We start from the raw sequence: 14,807 nt of genomic DNA on the forward strand, positions 1-14,807 counted from the left end.
AGGCCCGAGAAAATGAAGAACAAACTAACTCCAAAATCAGTAAGAGATAGATGGCAATTAAGATCAGAGACAAAATTAATGAAACTGAGAACACAAACACACACAAAAAAAAATACACAGGATTGATGAAACATAGAGTTATTCTTTGAAAAGATTGATAAACCCTTAGCTAAACTAAAGAGAGAGAGAGAGAAAGAGAGAACCAAATCAACAAAATTAAAGATGAAATAGGAGATATAACCACAAACACTTCTGAAATCCAGAAGATCATTAGAAACTTTTTCAAATTAAATCATTTGAAAATTTATACTACAATAAGATGAAAAAATCTAGAAGACTGACAAAATTCTAAACATATATGACCTGTCCAAATAGAACCAGGAAGATATATAAAACCTAAATAAACCAATATAAAGTAATGAAATTGAAACAGCAGTTAAAAGCCTTCCAAGAATGAAAATCCTAGGACCAGATGGATTCTCAGCCAAGTTCTACCAGGTTTTTAAAGAAAAACTGATCCCAGCCTTCCTCAAATTATTCCCTGAACTAGAAAGGGAGAAAAACATTCCTAAATAAATTCTATGAAGCCAATGTAACCCTAATACCAAAACCAGACAGAGATATATTAAGGAAAGAAAATTACAGACCAATATTCCTGGTGAAATCGTTGAAAAAATACTTAATAAAATAGTAGCAACCATATTAAAAAATACATTAAGAAAGTAGTATACCATTATCAAGTGGGTTTCATCCCAGGGATGCAAGGTTGATTCAAAATACAAAGATCAGCAAATGTCATTCACCACATAAACAGAATTAAGGACAAAAATCTATGATCCTCTCAATAGATGCATAAAAGGCCTTTGAGAAAATCTAGCACCAATTCATGTTAAAAAAATACTGGACACCAAATTCATGTTCATACATATATTTTGTATAATGATGACCATCACATTCCCCCATCCTTGCTATTCCCTTTCTCTCTCCCTTTCCCTCCCACCCCTCTTCCCTACCTAGAAATAATCTTCCTCCCATGCTCTCCCTCCCTACCCCACTTTGAGTCACCCCCGCTTGTATCAGAGAAAATATTCAACATTTGTTTTTGAGGGGGATTGGCTAACTTCACTTAGCATAATCTTCTCTAACACCATCCATTTACCTGCAAATGCCATGATTTTGTTCTTTTTTATTGCTGAGTAATATTCTATTGTGTATAAATGCCACATTTTTTATCCATTCATCCACTGAAGGACATCTCTAGGTTGGCTCCACAGGTTAGCTATTGTGAATTGTGCTGTTATAAACATTGATGTGGCTGTGTCCCTGTAGTATGCTGTTTTTAGGTCCTTTGGGTATAGTCTGAAAAGGGGATAGCATACAAACAGAGATATGAAAAATTGTGGTATATATGTGTATTAAGAATTGTAATGCAAAAAAGAGTACGTGTATAACGGCATAATTTTGGCATGAAAATACTTTATATACAGAGTTACAAAAACTTGTGCTGTAAATGGGTAATAATGAGTGTAAGGCATTCCACTATTGTCATGTATATAAAAATAAATAAATAAATGAATAAATAAAAGAATCTATCAAATATAAATTACTAGATGAGCAAAAGAAAGTCAAGTAGAGGAAGGAGACTGGGAGAGAGCAGGGGAATGGGAAGGCAAAGTGGGGGGATCATGAACTGAAATACATTTTCATGCATTGATGAGTTTCTCAGGATGAACCCAAATGCTATGTATAACTATAAAACTCTAATTTTAAAAAGATAGAGAGAAAAATACTGGAGAAACTAAAGATAGAAGGAACTTACCTCAGCGTTATAAAGGCTCTATATAACAAACCCAAATCTAAATCATTCTAAACATAGAATAGCAAAGTATTTCCTCTACAATCAGGAAAAGACTAGGATGCCCACTCTCACCACTCCTATTCAATTGCCAGAGCAATCAGACAAGAAAAGGAAATTAAAGGGATATTAATAGGAAAAGAAGCCAAGTATCTTTGTTTGCTGATGCCATGATCCTATACATGCAAGACTCAAAAACTTTACCTGAAGACTTCTATACTTGATAAGTGTGAATTTAGCAAGGTAGCAGGATACAAGATCAATACTCATAAATTCATAGCTTTTCTATACTCCAACATCAATTTTGCTAAGAAAGAAATCAGGGAAATTGTCCCTTTCACAATAACCTAAAAAAATAAAATAAATACTTGGGAATCAACCTATTTATGGAAGTAAAAGACCTCTAGAATGAAAACTATACAGCACTGAAGAAAGACAGTGAAGAAGACTTTAGAATATGAAAAGACCTCCCATGTTCTTGTATAGGCAGAATTAACATTATTAAAACCAACATATTATCAAAAGTTTTATACAGATTCAACGTAATTGCCATCAAAATACCAATGACATTCTTTACAGAACTGGAAAACAACATTCCCAAAATTCATTTGGAGGAATAAAGACTCAGAATAACCAAAGCAATCCTGCATAAAAAGAGTAATAATGGAGGCATTATAATACTTGCCTTTAAATTATACTCCAGAGCTACAGTAACAAATACAGCATGGTACTGGCATTAAAATAGACATGAAGACCAATGGAATGGTACAGTAGACATAGAAATGAACCATATTACAATCATCTGATATTTGACAGAGGTGCCAAATATATTCTGGAGAGATTATAGTCTCTTTAAGGGGAGAAGGGGGTAACCAGGGATTGGACTCAGGAGCACTCGACCACTGAGCCACATCCCCAGCCCTATTTTGTATTTTATTTAAAGACAGGGTCTCACTGAGTTGCTTAGTACCTTGCTTTTGCTGAGCCTGGCTTTGAACTCATGATCCTCACATCTCAGCTTCTCGAGCCATTGGGATTAAAAGCATGATCCACTGAGCCAGGCTTCTTTTTCTTTAGTGTGAGTGTGTGTGTGAGTGTGTGTGTGTGTGTGTGTGTGTGTGTGTGTGTGTGGTTTAGTTGTTGATGGACCTTTTATTCATTTATTTATATGTGGTGCTAAGAATCAAACCCACTATCTCACACATGTGAGGCAAGCACTCTACCATTGAGACATAACCCAGCACCCTGGTTTGTCTTTTTAACAAGAAGATAGCTTTAACAAATGATAACTTTTTAACAAATGCTTCTGAGAAAGTGGTTATTTATATGCAGAAGAATAAAATTAGATCCCTATCTTTTATCCTACACAAATGTTAACTCAAAATGAATTAAGATCTAAAAATTAGACTAGAAACTTTGCAATTGCTATAAGAAAACAAGGAGTCAACTTTCCAATCTATTGGCACAGGCACTGACTTCCTTCACAATGTCCCTAGAGCTCAGGAAATAATGCCAAGAGTTCATAAAGGGGTGGCATCAAATTATAAAGCTTCTGCACAGCAAAAGAATGATAAGAGTGTGAAGAGAGAGAATACAGAATGGGAGAAAAATCTTTGCCAGCTACTCCTATGACAGGGGATTAATATCCAAGATATACAAAGAATTCAAAAAAGTTAACACCACAGCAACAAATAACCCAATCAACAAATGGTCAACGGAACTTCTTTCCCAAAAGAAGAAATACAAATAACCAATAAATACATGAAAACATGTTCAATCCTTGCAATAAGGAAAATGAAAATCAAACTACATTGAGATTTCTTTTCACTCCAGTTAGCATGGCAATTATCAAGAATGCAAGTAATAGATGCTGGTGAGAATGTGCGGGGAAAGGTACACTCATGCATTGTTGGTGGAATTTCAAGTTAGTACAACCACTCTGGAAAGCAATATGGAGATTCCTCAAAAGACTAGGAGTAGAACCATCATATGACCCAGCTATCCCACTCCTCAGGATTTACCCAAAAGAATTAAAATCAGCATACTGTAGGGATACAGGCATATCAATGTTTATAGCACGGAAATTCACAATAGCCAAGTTATTGAACCAATCTTGGTACCCAGATGAATGGATGAAGAAAATGTGGTATATGTATATACAATGAAGTTTTACTCAGCCATAAGGAAGAATAAAATTATGACATTTGCCAGTATATGGATGGAATTAGAGAACATATGCTAAGTGCAAAAGTCACACTCAGAAAGTCAAGGGCTAAGTCTTTTCTTTCATATGTAGAATCAAGAGAAAAGTAACGGGGGGGGGGAGGGGGGAAGTAGGTGTATCTAATAAAAATATATCAGTGAAATAGAGAAAGTATATTGAAGGGTGAGAGGAAGGATGAGGGTGGAAATTCATAATGAATCTGACAAAATTACACTATATACATGTATAAATATGCACCAGTGAATTCCACCTTTATATATATCTATAAAGCACCAATTTTAAAATAAAGAAAGAAAACCAGTAGAGCAGAGGAAGGAGAATAGAGTGAGAGATAGGACGGAAAGAGGAAGCACTGGGGACTGAAATGGATCAAATTAAATTTCATGGATGTGTTATTACATCAAAATGAACCCTACTGTTAGGTATAAACATAAGGCCCTAATAAAAGCATTTTTTAAGTATAATATCATCAGGTGAGGAGGGGATAGAATCCTTGGAAAATTACAAATATGTTTAGCAGAATTTACCAGGTTTGGGAGATAACATTGAATAAATTTCCTGTAAAATAAAACAAAGGTCACAAAGACAAAAGAAGTCCTTAAGAAGAAATATTTTTAATGAGAGTCGTTTCAGAAGATATGTCTAATAATTCTAGAACAAAAGAATTGTGAATTAAGGATAAAAGAAGGTATCAATAAAACAATACCAAAAATTTTCCCCAGAATTGAAGCTTAAGAATTTTCAGATTGAAAGAACTCAGAATTTCCCATCCAACGAATAGAAACTGACCTACAATAAGACATTAATAAATTTTAAAACATAAGGAATAAAAGATATTTTCAGAAGGGAGTATGCAAGAGGGAAACACAAGCAAGAAAACAAAAAAGGTAACATCCAAATAATAAAGACCCAAGCCAAGCCTGGTGGCATACCTGGAGCCCCAGCTACCCACAATACCAAGGCTGAAGGATCCCTTGAACCCAGAAGGTCAAGGCCAGCCTGAGCAAGATAGTGATTTTCCACCTCAAAAAACAAATAAATGAAAACAAAGAGCCAGAACAACATTATAATTTTCAATAGTGGGGAAATGCCTTTAAATTCTGAGAAAAAAAAAAGATTATTTCTAATCTATACCCAACAAAACTATCAAACACGCATAAGACTAGAATAGACCCAAATTCAAGTACTCATAACCTCAATAATTAATTCCAAATGCACACCCATTCTCAGGAGAGTACTGGAGAACATGCTTCAGCAAAACAAAGAGAATAAGCCAAGAAGAAGGAATGCATACAATGCAAGATATGTAGAATTCAATTCCAGAGAATGGCAGGTACCAGGGCTGTGTGAAGAGGAGGCTCCAGATGACAGCTGTGCCCAGGAACAGAGCACAAATGGAAGAACAGGGAGTCATCAAGAGAGATGCCATATGTTCACAAATGGAGAAAATATGCTTCGTCATAGTGGAAAGCAATTTACATAAAGTTTGGGGATGAATTAGCAATAGGTCCAAGAAAACTAAACAAAATTTAAAAAACAAAACAAAATGATCAACCTCAAAGAAAAACTATTTTAAGAAGGAAAGGGAATATAACCAAAATATAGTCTGTGGTTTAGCAATGAAGATTTTTCAGGAGAATGGTGTATACTAATGATGCCCTAAACAATATTTGTTTTTCCAACTGGCTAATAGGAGAACGATAGGAAGGAATATGGAGGAGTGTGTATAAGAGGTCCACACATTAATCCTTCATAGTAGGAAGTCAGTAAATAACCACTACAATTTCAAAAATTCGTGAAATTGCAATCTAAGCCCCAAGAGCATCATGGGACAGGAAACTGCTATTTTTGCTGTGAATATTGTGGTATTTTTGACTTTTAAATCATGTATACATATTGTTTGAATAAAAATTGTGTGAATGCTAACATAATTATTATATGCAATATGAAGGAGAAGTATTAGGTGTTTGGAGAAATTATTTAAAGTAGCATTAAGCTGACCACAATACAGTATTATGTTAACTGATTTAAGTTGGACTTTTTATGAGATGAAAAATTGTGTAGAAGAGACTTTGAGGGGAGAATTTGTGGAAATAATACTCACAATAGGAGGTGAACTGAGAAGCAGTAGCAAGAAAAACCTCTTAGGAACCCTGGAGGTGGGACAACCCTTCAGAGTAGTTCCAAATGAAAAAGGGGCCCAGGTCTTTGATTTCATTGGCAAGTCTCTGGATGAGGACTGACTCCAGAGAGGAAGAAAAACATTGACATAGATTAAGTAAGTCAGCTTCCTTTGAAAGGAGGAAATTTCTAGAATAGGACTCTTCTCTAAGCCATCGTTCAATGCAGCCAGCAGCTGAAATGAGTGCCTCAATCCCAGTGGCAGGATTTGGGGGACATACGAGAGGACCCAACAAAACCCTTCTCTAATTAACAGATCAAGTTCAGAGTTTTATTTGCCAATTTGAAGAGATTCAAGAACTGTTTCAACTATTTTTAAAAAACATATAAATTAAAAGTACTTTTTGAAACAGTAGTAACTTTCAGAGTTTGGTCTCAGTTCTTCATTTTCTTCATAGGGCTACTAAAGCGTACTAAAAACCAGTACTGTTGTGAGCAAAGTATTAAGTGGAATGATGTTTCTTTTGTAAAAACACATTTGGAGTTTCATCTTTGAATGTGTGGGCATGTCTATTGTACAATAATCATTTGCATCAGGTATGGGAGCCTCCACTTCCCCTGATGATCTTGTGGAAGCTATTGCTACAAGGTCCTGGAAGAAGAATGTGGGTAGATAGGGTATATAGAAGAGTGGAGAGGAAAGGGGTATGGGGCATCAGCAGTCCAAGTCTCCTCCCAACATTTTTTCTACATTCAAAAAGCAACTGTGAGTCCTTCCACTAACTACCATCACTTGGGTGAGCTAGGAAGTAAGATGAGAAGACAAGCCATCAAGGTAGCTTATGTTGTGTGATCTGTAATACTGAAATAGGAGAGGACAATATGGGGAAGTCTCTAAATTCTGCCTAAACAGAGAGGGAACTTCTGTCTCTATCCAACAGAGCCTAGTGTTTGTGAGGGAGACCTTGCTATATTTTAGCATGTACTTACTGAGTTCCCAGTGGGTGGCTCATGTTGTGTAAGATGCCAGGAATCATGCAAAAATAAATATACAAGATTCAGATATTTGAGCAGAAGTTAAAATATTGGTCATCGTCATCATGGGAAAATTAAACTTAATCTAACCTCACTGAAGAATGTTGAAGGACATGACTGATCATAGATACAAGATCCACTATCAGGGAATCCTTAGGAGCTATTAATAAAGAATTACTTAAGGGAAAAAAAAAAAGCTCAGTGTAAGCCCGATAGAGAGCTATGAAAGAGCCAAATGTCAGAGTAAGCTCAATGCAACTACCAATGCAAAAGGAATATCTGCTGCCTACTTACCAAAAGTAGAGTGATATTTAACAACTGTAGTTTCAATTCCATACAAATGGAGGTGAAAACCAAGGATAACCTTGTAATCATTTCCTGGCTACCTGCATGAATTCAGGTATTTCCTCTGCTTGGCAATACAATAAGCTTATTCTAAATGTATGAATTGCATGTTCTGCTGGGTCCTAGTCGTCGTTTTTTTTTTTTCCTCCCAGCACTATAGGCATAACTGAACAACTAGAAAAATGTCTATGTGTACCATTAAAAATAGGAAGGACTTTCTATAATGTTTAAATAGAAAACTTATTCTTGAAATTTCAGCACTTCAAGCATTATAAATTGATTTTTTAGCAAAATACTATTTTCAAAGTATTTTAAGTGAAAAGAAAAATATGCTTTCTGATTATATTAGAATTAAATATCAACCCAATAAACCATACCACCATGTCCTGAGTATGTATGTAATTTCAACCAATTACATACTAAATGTAAACATGTTTAACATATTTTGAGTGGTCCCAAAAATTCAACATGCCTTACTTTGGAGAAACTCTAGAATTAACATTTCATGTAAAAGTAAACTTTCCTTCTTTCAAAGTCATAGCTTTGCCTTTTGCATAATCTGATTCCAATATTTTGCCCTTGTCACATTTTCCTCCATTTCTAGACAGTTTTGTGGTGAGTTTATCATTGTTATTTTATTTTGGTCACAAACCATGAGTAATTCATTTTTCAATTGATTTATGCTATGTATAAAGTGTCACATCAACTATTACTGTGGTTTAGTGTTTGAATTCTGACAGCTCTAGTAAATAAAACACTATCTGCTATAGAGGAGTTGCTAAGACCTGATTGTAAGAATTCTCTTTTGATCTAGTCCAAATGCAGTTAGCAATGCCTTTGCATAGCTGAAATTGTAAGAAACTCCTCTTACCATGAAAAAAGTTACATGAATCTCACACTTTGATATTTTAACACTAAGCTGTAACAATGGTTTCTATTGTTTTATCTTGTACTTTCCCATATCTGATCATGTACTGTTCAAATGTTTCTGCAAATACCATGCTCCAGAACACAATGTATTCCTCTTTTAAAATGCTTTTAAAAGTCTGTGTAAAATTGTGTGCAATTGTTTATAAAGCTGTTGTCATGTCAAAAAGGAAAATGCATACCCAGGTTGGCACCTAGTGACTGTTGTCCTCAGTTGTATCAAGAGGATTGCGTGTTGTTATCTATTTAGAGGCAAGTGGTCTAGCAACCACCTTGAACAACTGGCAGATTAGTTTCCATTCTGCAAAGCAGCTGCCTCCTCCTACTTTAACTAGCATTTATCACAGAACACAGTAGTCACCTGTGTAACTTGTAACACAGGAAGATAGGAAGAGACTTTATTCCCAGATTATCTATTTTGTTTACATTAAATAATGTCTGGAAGTCTATCCAGACATTTAATAAGATACATACTTTAACAAAATACATAATAAGTATGTATCTTTACCTAGTTGAATACTTTAAGTTTTCTAAATATTATTAATATCATGACATTTAAACTTTATTATGTATTGTCACAATTAACTTAGAACACTCAAACTTTGAACTCTATCAAAATACCCCCAACCATATAATATACATTAAGAACTATATATTGCTTAAGAGGTAAACATAATGCAATAAGCTTCTAAACAAAATAGCTTTGCTCTGGAATTGATTGATCAATCCATCCTTCCTCATTAGAATATAGTCCCTTAGCCCCTGGGAAATGCCCAGGTCTGGGATGAGCTCATACTAACATCTTCTTTCCTTACCAGCAGATTATTCTCACTGCCTCCCATGCCTGTCTGCTTCAAGATCAGCTCCTTGGTATTAGGACTTCTGATAGTAAATAAAGAAATTGGTTTTCTATCTACACTTATTCCAAGTTCACTCTTTCTCGGTACAGATTCTTTATCAATTGTATTTCTGAGAAAAACAGAAATGTGAGAAATTGTCTGAAATTGATTGCATAAACAAAGCTCTACCCTCCCTGAAAAAAAAATACACTCTCCTCATTATTTCATTTTAAGCCTTGACCTACATGGATGATAACTGAGTAAAATGGCAACTGTAGTTACCAATTTCCTGGAGGTGACCCCTTTATGTTTGTAGTTTTGTACAGTTTTTTTTCTAAGATTTAATGTAGCAGCTGGAGGAGTTTTTATCTCCCTGTAGCTTTTGGCAAGATAAGAACAGAACAGTTTCCCAGCTTTGATATAACAAGGATAATAAGTGTCCCTTATCTAATATAGGCCTTGGACTTTGGGATCATCCTGTTTAGACTTACACATTCCCCTCCCCATTGCTATCCAGTACAGGTATCTAAGGTTTTATTATTTAACCATTTGGTTATTTTATTTTATTTTTTTATCCAAAAGCTGCCTATATAAAAGCAGAATACTTCAAAACCTATTTAGACCATGATGTCAACCAAAGCAATTAAATTTCTGTGGTTGTTTTTGTTTTGTTGATAAATTTTAGATACTATGGTCCTATTGGCTGTCACAAATTTAAAAATCTACCTGACCAAACTTTGATCATTTCACCAAACATTATTGTTAGATCAGAATCTGGTTCCGTTACCAGTATTTGTTCCTTAAAGCAGAAAGACATAAAACTGTAATTTATCTCATTGTCTCCTCTTTTCTCATATAAAAATCAACTGGCTGTCAATCAAGTCAAAGCTTAGAAACTTTCCAAGGAAAAATAAGCATTTTTAAACTGAAATGAAGCACAAATCACTTCAATAGCTTAGATTTGTGCTTTGAAAGTGTCAAACTAAACTGATCATAGTAGGAATTGATGGAGTATTACCTCTGGGTTTCAAGTTATTATAATTTTTCAATGTCTGTCTCACATTTTTGGCTGTCTGTCAGATATAATTACCTTGGAAATCCCATCTTCAATGTTAGTTCTCTGTTTAGGACCTCAGGGGAACTGCTATAAAAATGAATTAGTCCCATGAAAACAGACTACATATGGGTGTTTTCTGCATAGTTTTCATGCTATAGAATAGATCTCCTTTAACCTTGACTGAACAGCACAAAGTGGTAGATGCCCAGTTTGAAGAAGTCAATAGATAGATATCCACAAAGATAGTTCTGCCTTGTTCCACCCATCCCAATTCCAATTCAAAGAAAGGAATGTGAATACTATTCTCAAATTATTGAGAAATCAATTTATTGTCAACTTGACTTGGAGATGCGTAACTTTCATTTTTAGAAAATTACAAAAATAAGTGAAACAGCAATTCTCTTTCCAGATTCATTTAATACTTTTTTTGCATCTGCTTATACTAAAATATGTGTTTTCATAAGCAATGCTACTCAGAAGTAATAACTTGAATAGTCCTCTGTAGGAGCAGGGCAAAGTAGTTAAGATCAGTGATTCTTTTAGAGTTCTAATGTTTTATGGTTGTATGACCATGGATAAATTATTTCACCACAAAACCTAAGTTCTCTCATCTGTAAAATGGGAAAAAAACATGACAGTCCTAAATTTGTAGAATTGAGGTTTAGAAAGATAAGGCATATGGACACTAATCATAGTTCATTATTATTTTGTAAAATATAAATTATGAAATATGTATCTTCTACTATAAGTTGTCTGACACACTATTTAATTTTTAGAGATTTTATTGAACCTATATAAACTTCCAATATTTACATGTGTTAGTAAGCTTTGGCATTAAATATGATTATAGATAATCTCTTCATATAAAAAAGTGTAAAATCTATAGAATTGAATATATATGTATATGTATAGGTATATGTATATCTATAACATGTAATATATATTACATATATGGCAAATTTCTTAACATGTGTATCCCATTGATAGAGGATGATATATCCCATCAACTTTCTGTGGCCACATTTTAATTAAAATAGTAAATATGATCATAAGCAGTCCAAGTTATGAATCCTGACAGCTAAGTAGTCCCAGTCTTATACTGGTCTTCTAATCAAAAAAGCATCTGTTAACAAGTTATTAAATAGAAGAAATACTGGAATATGTAGTGTCAGAGTCTTTATTAGAGCCACATATTTAACTAAGCAACCATGTATTTCAACCTATATTCCTTCATTCATCTGATTAATGAGGAAAGAGGATTTGACATAAATGTTTAGGCACTGGTCAGAAGTCAGACAGGAAATGGTTAAACAGTAATTCTCCAGAGTTACTGCTCACACAAAAGGCATGACTTAAGGTGCCACACAAGAAGTAACACGGTTCTGCATGCTAAGGAATGAGTTTTATTGCAGATTCCAACCAGAAAGCTAACTTTTCTCACCAAAGAAGGCAATTACAAAGCAGAATCCTTCCCAGAGTCAAGTGGAGAAGGATGAATCAGTTGGAATGGGCAGTAAGGCGATGAACAGACCTAGTCACTTGCACTTTGCAGAGCATTTCAAAGGCAAGCAAAACCTCCAATTCAATCAGCTCAAGGTTGTGCTTTAAGGGTTCAGCGCTTGAAAGGGAGCTAAAATAACCATATACCAACCAGAGTAGCCTTTAAGAGTAAAAGTACTATGGATCACACAGAAGAGAAGCTGTCAAACTAAAAAAAAAAAAAAAAAAAAAAAAAAAAAATTTGATCCAACCAGAACTAAGAATAGAATAGACTCATGTCTGCAAGTATGATCAGTAGCTTGTGAGAAGGAATTGAAAGTTGATGCTACAAATACAACAGATGTATTACATCATGACCAAGAAAGCAAGGAGACAAAAATACCTGCCCTCAAAACACATGTTTGGAGAATGGAAGAGTAAGGGGGAAAAAGATTAGCATTCAGCATTAAAGATAATAAATAAAGTATATGTGTTAGAAAATGTTAACTTCTCAGAAAAATAAGAAAGGAAAAAAACAGCATAGGAAAGGAACTATGGGTCTAGGTCAAAGGAGAGAGTTTGCCATATTAAATAGTTTTTCCAAGTCAGGCCTCGTTGAAAAGATGAAATCTAAGACAAGAAGGATGTGAGGTAATCAAGCAGACATCTAGAGAAAGAATGACTACCCAACTTGTATATTGTTGTACGTACTTACATTTGAGTAGTACAGTAGAATGATGATTTTATTCACTCATAATAAACAGACCAAAATATATTTTGAATATGAATATTTTCAAGCAAATCATTTTCTTGCCATCAAAAACACCGTGTTAAAGAATCCTCCAGAATGTCACTAGAGATAGATACCATGGCTTCTTGGATCGTATCTACCAACTGCAATCAAGATCCTGGATCTCAGCACAGGCAAACAAAGGAGGCAGCATTCATTGAAAAATGCTGCACTGTAAAGGATTAATCCTGTCCTGGTGTGGCTCTCACACTGTATTAGTAATATAGCAATGAACATGTCATGAACCCTCCCTGCAGAATAATTAAAAAGTAATTTAGCTTAATATCAAACTTCCACTTTTGGTTCTGTAGTCAGAGGTAAACTCTGCTTCCTGGATCTTAGGTCAATGCTAAAAGCTTGAGAAGGGACTTGGAAGAGTAGGGAAAATTTGTCACCAACTATTCCTCTCATCCCAGTTGAAGGGTCTGAAGGCAAGTGGGAAATATTTTAGTCCTTACTATTATTCTTGGTACAAGATCTGTTATATTTTTTCTAGAGAAAAAATAATTTAGTGAACATTGAGACTTAAAAAAAATAAAAACAGGTTTTCTTAATGTGTATGTGGGTGAGGTGGGAGATAACCAAAGCAAAAATGCAACACGGTTATGTAAAAAGCCAGTCAATATTAAAGTAATATTCATGGAAATAGAGTATTCAGATACTAAAAGTGGTATATCCACTTTACTTTGCCTCAGTGTTAGCATGAATAACTAATGAAGTTCCTCTCTGATCACTGTATTTTAAAAGAGATGTTAAGAAAGAAAATGAAGCTTATAAGAGCATGACCTCAATGACATGGGGTTACTGAAACTTGGCCAGATGAAGAATGGTTAACAGAAACAAGATAAGACAGAGCCTTCAAATACTTGTTGGGCTGTTAGAACAGTTATCACAGAAGTTTTCATTACATTCCCATAGGACAAAATGAGGGCCAATGGCAGTCAAATCTGTTTTTTCTTGGTTGGTTGGTTGGTGAATTGGTGGATTTTTAAAGCAGATGTTGGAACAGGGTTAGAAAAAAAACATACTTAAAATTAAGCTTTCTAGATGAGCCAGTGACTATCATTAGAACTAACCCCTGGTTGTTAAAAGTTGTTATAAAGTTTACATCTAGAATGTGCCCCACAGTCACATGTGCTGAAGGCTTTGTCTCCAAAGCAATAATGTTCAGTGATAGAGTTCTTGGGATGTGTTTGGATCATGAAGACAGTAACTCATCAATGGATTAATTCTTTGACAAGTTCATACCTGAGTGGACCTACTTAATAGCTGGACCTAGTAGGAGGTAGGCACAGTTGGAGGAAGTGAGTCACTGGGGGTGGGCCTTTGAAGGGTATATTTTGTTCCAGGACCCCAACTGCTTTCTGCTTTCTGGCCTCCTGCTCTGCCACAACCTTTCACCGTGTTGTACTGCCCTTCCACAGGTCCACAAACAATGGAGCCAGTGAAGCATGGATTGAAGCCTCTAGAACTGAGCCAAAATAAATCTTTCCTCTCTTAAGTTGTTTTTCTCTAGTATTTTGTCACAGTGACATAAAGCTAATTAACACAGACATATTCAAGAAGAATTCAGATGGTAAACTGTGGTCAGAATTCCCATAAACACTGGAAGCCTAAACAAGATGACCTCAGAAGAATTTTCCCATATTCTTTCTTTTTTTATAACGTATATTAACAAACAACAGCTAGTCAAAAAATCCATTGTCTTCTGAGTTATTTATATTACCTAACACTTAGCATGTATTTAGGAAATTTGATTTGCGCTTTTGTTGATATCATCATTCAATCTATCCTGTGCCAAATTAAAAAATGAGATAATATTGCTTAGTGACAGAACTGTTTAAATGACAAAAATTAATAGGTTCATGCTAGTTATTAATTTACTACCTCTCATCTCCACACATTATTTTTGCCCTGCTTTGTGATACAGTTATTCCCCCTTTTCTCTTTTTCTAGATGGCTCAGTGTTAGGTTCTGACAATAGCAGGTGCTAGAGAGAAATTGCAAGGCTAGAACAGGAAAGATGAAGTGTTTTCTCTGCAGTGTTTTGTTTTTCACGCAAGGGTGAGCAAATCAGTGTGCCATGTCAGGTCAGACAAGCTGCTGTGGCATCAGTCCCACAGCTCTTCAGCAGA

This window comes from Marmota monax, unplaced genomic scaffold (genome assembly GCF_021218885.2).
Source record: "Marmota monax isolate L192 unplaced genomic scaffold, Marmota_monax_Labrador192_F-V1.1 WCK01_AAM20220418_F8-fsc00007, whole genome shotgun sequence".
NCBI classification, from domain to species: domain Eukaryota; kingdom Metazoa; phylum Chordata; class Mammalia; order Rodentia; family Sciuridae; genus Marmota; species Marmota monax.